We start from the raw sequence: 6918 nt of genomic DNA, 5'->3' as shown, positions 1-6918 counted from the left end.
GCTCACGAACTGGTTGAGTAAATCTAATAAAATTAGAAGCTGAGAAGATGTCAAGTTCAAGGTGCCACGTTTTAAGAGCAGGAAACTTTTTTTTTCAACCCCAACCCGAATATATAAACTTGGAAGTAAGTTATTTTATTGAGCTTCTGAAAAATTACATATAAGATTGGGCTGCACGTTTGAACCCTTCAATAGATTACACCGTGAAACAATAAATGTATTGCATCATGCTGTAATCCATAAACCGTCATTACTTGGGTTCACGCATGCTAAAAATCATTAACTTTGATTTACAAATCACATTGACTGAGTTCACAAAACATGCTGAGCCACCAAGAAACAACTGACTGTCTTCCATCTCTCCGTTGCTCTTTTCCAGCTGGTCAGTTTTGGGATTCATTTATGTTGTATTTACACATTATTTAACCATGGTTAACTTAGCCATGTGTTACTGAATAAGATTTTCTATGGTTGTATAGCACACTGACGCATAAACCACTAGCCCAGGCTGTTTGGCTAAACTGGGATTGGCTAGTTTGTGGCTCCACAAAATATAAAGGGAAAACAAAATGTATTAATATCAGAAAAGACATCATTGTTTGCCCAACATGAAGGATGGGTTAAAATATGGGTACTAGATTAAAAAAAGGAGTAGTCCCAATCCTAGTTTATTTCAGTTTCCTGTAACTCTTACTTCTTCCTAGGGCAGAGAAAAAGTGGATGGCCCAGAGTCACCCAGCTGGCTTCTGTGCTTAAGAAAGGCTAGAACTTGGATCTCCCCACTCCTTAATCACTATACCAAACTGTCCCTCAATTTTTTATCGTGAAGTATTTTTATTCTGTCCAGATCAACACAGCCACTGTCAATTTACAATACATACAAAAATAACATCTATTTAAAGCAATATCTTTAGAATACAAATGATGACCTGATCAGCCAAATACCAACAGTATAATGCCAAAACGCCTGTTCAGAACAATACAGTTCCACCCTACGGAAGACTGCTAGCAGTGCTTCTGTGGATATGTCCCAAAGAATGGGCACAAAATAGGGAAAGAGTGCCTTCAGGCAGGCTTCGACTGAACCCTAGTAAGTCAGAGTGGCTGTGGATTAATGACCCCTCGGGTTCGGGGAAACTGTCATCTTTAGTGCTGGATGGGGTTGCACTGCCCCAGACAGAGCTGGTGTGTGACTTGGGGGTCCTCTTGGACTCCAACTCCTGCTCGAAGAGCAGGTGGCAGTTGTGGCCAGGATGGCCTTTGCGCAACTTTGTGTTGTGCACTTTCCTGGATCAGGAGGCCCTTCGAACAGTCACTTATGCCCTGGTCATCTCCCACATAGACTACTGTAATGCGCTTTACATGGGACTACCCTTGAAGAATATCCGGAAGCTACAACCGGTCCAGAATGCAGCTGCACGGGCAATCTTGGGTGCTCCAAGGTTTGTGCATATAACACCTTTGTTGGTGAGCTGCACTGGGTTCCACTTTGCTTCCAGGTTCAATTCAAGGTGTTGGTTATTACCTTTAAAGCCCTACATGGCATGGGACCAGGATGTCTGAGGGACCGTCTCATCCCTATTACATCGACCCGCCCCACCCAGTCATGCAGGGAGGGCGTGTTACAGACCCCATCCGTAAAAGAATTCCATCTAGCGGGGTCCTGGAAGTGTGCCTTCTCTGCAGTAGCTCCCGCCCTTTGGAACATCCTTCCCCCAGATATGAGACAGACCCCCTCGCTCCTGGACTTTTGAAAAAGATTAAAGACCTGGTTTTGCCAGCAAGCTGGGAATGGGAGGGAAAATAGCCATACCTGGGGATGGCTAGTGCCCTAGAGTGATTTTTGATGGACCTATTACACTCACGGACTGATAAGAACTCTCAGCCATCTAGATTCCATCACATTTTATTTCTAGTCTATTTATTGTATTGTAACTGTTTTTTGTAACTTGATTTTAATTTTGTTTTTATTGTAAACCGCCCAGAGTCCCTCCTTGGGAGAGAGATGGGCGGTGATAAAGTTTGATAAATAAATAAATAACATTCTCAACATACCTTCCCTTCATGAACACATGGCCTAGACAGATTCTGGAGGAGATAGTCTCCAATGTATCCTAGAGCCAAGACATACAAAGCCCTATGGGTCAAAACCAGCACTTTGGAATGGACTTAGAAGCCAGTTGGCAGCTAATGCAGCAACCAAAAAGTAGGCATTATGCTTGCAGATCAGCTCTTACTTGCTGTTATCTTGGCTACTACATTCTGTAACAACTGTAGCTTCTGAATTCTTTGCAGAGGCAGCCCCTAAAGACTGTTACAGTAATCTAATCGTGTAGTGATAAGGTGATGAGTTACTGTTGCCAGGGCATTCTGGTCTAGGTAGGACTGCAACTGGTGCATTAGCCTCAACTGGGTGAAAGCCCCTCTGGCTGCCATTTCCATCTGCAGAAGGAAGATCCCCAACTTGCAGATCTGCTCCTTCAGCAGGAGAGCAACCTGATCTACAATGAACACCAGGACTATAGGAGAATCAAGGTATTTCTAGACAATCAGCAACATGTTTGCTTTAGTTTGGGCTTGTTTCTACTCATCGTGATACAGCCTCCAGATACTAGATTAAAATGCCAACAACACCTCTGGTTTGGCCTGATACGAAGATGTATAACTGAATATCAGTAAAGTGATGATACCTCACCCCAAACTGATGGATGACATTTCCCAGTGGTTCATACAGATTTAAATAGTGGGGAGACTGTTGAGCCCTGGTGCATCCAGTAGTCTCACTGCTTAATCTCCAACACATACACTCTGGAACTGCTCACTCATGACCAGGACCACTACAAAATGGTGCCTCCGACTCCCAACCATGTAGGCAGTCCAGTAAGATCCATGATCAACAGTATCAAAGGCCACTCAGAGGTCTAATAGGACCAAGAAGAGGACCAAGATTCCAACATAGACCACTCATCAGAAAAGCCATTGCAGTTGCCATCTCAGGCTCGGGTATGAATCCAGATTGAAAGAAGCCTAGATAATCCATTTCACTTACTAAGATCTCCTGAAGCTGAGCCATCTTAACCTTTTGTACAACTTTTCCCCCAAAAGGAACGCCGTAATAGGGCAATAGTTGTCTAAATTGAATTAAGAGATAGTTTCTTTCAAGGCTGGCGGCATCATGCCCTCTCTTAACTTGACATGGGAAAAGTTTCCATATTATAACACCAGCTGTTATTAGAATCTTTCCATCTTTCTGTTAGATCAAATGGAGTTGTAGGATTTTATTTTGCTTCTAATTTGATCAATAATTGAAGTTCTTTGGTCAGATCACACAGTTAAAGAGTTTCTAAAAATATTACAAAGAAAATAGTAAAGTAAGTTTCAAGTAAAACTTTAGGCACATTTTTAACAACATGGTAGTTTGATAATAGATACAACCACATTGGGTTAAGGGCCTTACTGGTGTTGCTTTAACAAAAAACAGATATCAATCTATCTTAGATGCTGTTGTGGATTTCTTGACTACAGTGGCAGGTTAGACTGGGTGATATAAAAACCTTCCAGTTTTTTTTTAATTGGTAACCTTTGAAATTACTTCCGGTTTCAGATAATATTTATTAAAACACTTGACATAGATTTTTTATCATGATCGATTGAGTTCCAAAAATGAAGGCAGACCCATATTAGCTTGGCTGTTGTCTAAAACAGGTAGGCAGAAATGCAAGCCTACCCAAAGGCAATCTAGATTTCTAGCAACAGCAATCTCTCTCTTTCATGGCAGCATGCTGGATGGCTAGGCAGATGAAAGTAGGCATGCTCCATCCATTCTGGGCTTTTGCTCTTCAATTACTGGCATGCAATACCCAATAGCCATCACTACCATGAGGAAATGTGGCCATCCCTATACAAGGATTTCTCATTCCTGGGATTGAACCTGTTGAAGGAGAATATGTCATATACTTCCCCATCATTCCGTAATAGTCATGATCCTTTGGGGATCCAAGGATACATCATATTAATAAAATTCAAAAATACTTGTATACCAATTTTAATCATTTAAAAATCTGATTTGATTTGATGATTTTTTATTTTTTTTCCTTAGGTGCTGTGAAGAGAAAAGTTAACATATGAACACCTAGACGTTTGTCCACAATGAAATCAATGGTACATAAAAAATTCCAGTGTGAAGATTCAGGCACAAGTGATGCATGATTTGCAATAAATGTCTTCTGAAAAGAGTTTATCATGAGGCAGGCAAGGTGCACACCAGTAATTCCTGAGATACATATAGATGTACAAGTTAGGCAGCCATTACTCATGTTTCAGCTGACCCCACCCATCCTCCCTCAAGGCAATACATCTTACAGAAGAAGTACACAGTCTGGTTTCTTGAGCTTCCCCCAGGTAGCTGTCTCACATGGCTTGAATAATGTTTAAATCGTTTTAATTTTAAAAATCCTCTAGCTTCATCCCTATTTAGAAGGCTGCCCCAAGGCCCTCCATGGGTCACACATCATTCCTAGAAGCTAGGAATGGGTGGCAGCAGTCCATTCCTTGTTTTGAAATTATATGCCTACTCAGAAAAAATAAAGGTAAGCTTGGGTGATAGAGAGTATTCTAGGGATGGGAGAAAGCAACCTCACCCCTTTGCTTTCTTGCGAACATACTCTGTGACTGGTCACGTAATCTATGGCAGTTAGTTTATCACAGCATTACAACTATGCACCAACCCAAAAGAGAATGTATTCCTGCCTCACAGGTTTCAGGCAAACCACACATAGGAATAATTGGTTAATGTAATGAAGAGATTGGCATATAAATACCCTAGCACCCATTTTGCAGCCCTAGTGCATTTGGCAACAAAACCATACATTTTCATAAATAATGAGTCACGTTTTATGAGATGGGCATCTATATAAATATGGATAAATGAATAAGATTTTTCTGTTTTCTTTAAAAAATCAGGCACAATTGGTACCTAATGTAGAAGTTTAAGCACCCATTTTGCTGCTTTAAATCGCCCTCAAACCTCAATCTCCTCCCCACAGAAGTCCAGCAGTTTTACCCCATTAACTCTAAAATTGTTATTAACCTCTTGGTCATATTACCTAAGGAGCACTTTGGACCTATGGAACTCAGATTGGGCATATATATGCATATGCTTTTTTTATATGAGCTTATGTCCAGTAATCTGTGCCTCTTTATAATGAATAGTGCATAGCACATCCTTCAATCTCTGGGTCAGTAGTTTCTCCCCACAACAATGTCATGTTTTTTCCTACCATACATTATAACAGAGCAGTTTGGAAATGTAACACTCAAAAGAATGTTCATAATCATTAAGCAGTATAGCAGGTGAATACATGTCAAGATTGACAGTTGTAATGGCCAAGAACATGCTACTCATTACATCTGGCATGACTAATACACCTCAGCAACCACTGCATGATGCACAAGGGGATGATGTAGGTAATAACTCATCCTCCAGACCTGGACAATTCAACCCAGTGAATCATTTATGTGAGTGAGAGACCTTGAAGCAGCCATTTCTTTTCTTGTGACTGAGATGTCACCTTGCAGGAATGTGGTCCTTTGCCATAGCTGCTTGACTACAACTCACCTAAAATAACAAGGATTCATGTAACACTTCTGCAGGGGCAATGCTTGGGAAGCTAATAAAACTTTTGGTAGAGTAAAATAAGTAATTATGGCTTGGATGCAAAGTTTTCTATTGCTAGGTTCTTGATTTCTCTTTTCTCTGTATAGGAACCTTCATTTTAATTTAAAGCTTCTATAGCATGATTTTGAAAAATTCAGAATTTGTTTTGAACAATTAGTATTTTCAGCACTTATATTTTCTAAACTTTTGGTTTATTGAAGGAAAGACTGCTTTGACTGAGGAAACTAGTTCTTGGCTTTTCTGAGTACCCCTGTTGCTAGTTTTCTTTTGTAGCAAATGAAATGTGACTCTGCTTTTGGATGGGCTTTTCAGATAAAAATGCTGTTCTTGATCACTGTTTGGCTCATCCATTGTGTTTGTTTTAGCTCCATACTGAGCAGATCAATAAAGAATAGAATACACCTGTTACTTAAGAATACTATAGTAGACAGAGAAGGAAGATGACAATATTAAGAAGACATAATTCCAAAACAAACAACAGCTGACAGCTTGCCAAAATAAAATATGTCTCATTTAACTACAGTTTCAAATGTTTCATATTTAACTGGAATTAGTTATTTTCTATTCTACAGATGCAGTTAAAGAAAAATTAATTCTAGAATCAATAGGGTTTGTCTTAATTATATAACAAGTATGTGTCAAGTATTTAAAATTAGGCCAAAATTCAATTAACATTAAAGGACTTTACATGGTAGTGGGTCCACTGGGAGAGTTGTATGTAATTGCTCTCAGCTATAATGATCAGGCTCAAAAATTCTTAATATTGTGCCTCAGACAAATAGTATCTTAGGTGTCCTAATCTAAACACAGGAAATAGAATTTTTGTGAAAGTGGCCATTATGGTTTGTAAACCATTGTGGTTTATAACTCAACATGAAAAACAGGTTAATTATGGTCTAAATTAGACCACTGTTTCTATTTTATTTAAACTGGTTGGTGATTCCTTTTTATAGTTAATCTGTGAACATCATACAAGTGACGGTGTAGTTGGTGGCTGAAAATGATGTTATCAGTGGGCTCTATATTATCATTTGTTAAAGTTTCACCCCACCTTTCTTCCCAGAATTCAATATGGGATTCAACATTCCTTCTGTATTTCCAAGGAACAGTCACCCTGTGAGGTTGATCAGGCTATGAATGATTAGCCCAAAGACCCTCAGTGAGCTTCCAGTGCTACGTACAGAGTTGAACCTGGGTGTTCATTAGTTACTTTATTGCACTACAGCATGTATGTGTTGATA

This window comes from Candoia aspera, chromosome 8 (genome assembly GCF_035149785.1).
Source record: "Candoia aspera isolate rCanAsp1 chromosome 8, rCanAsp1.hap2, whole genome shotgun sequence".
Lineage (NCBI taxonomy): Eukaryota > Metazoa > Chordata > Lepidosauria > Squamata > Boidae > Candoia > Candoia aspera.
This window is presented reverse-complemented; position numbering follows the sequence as displayed.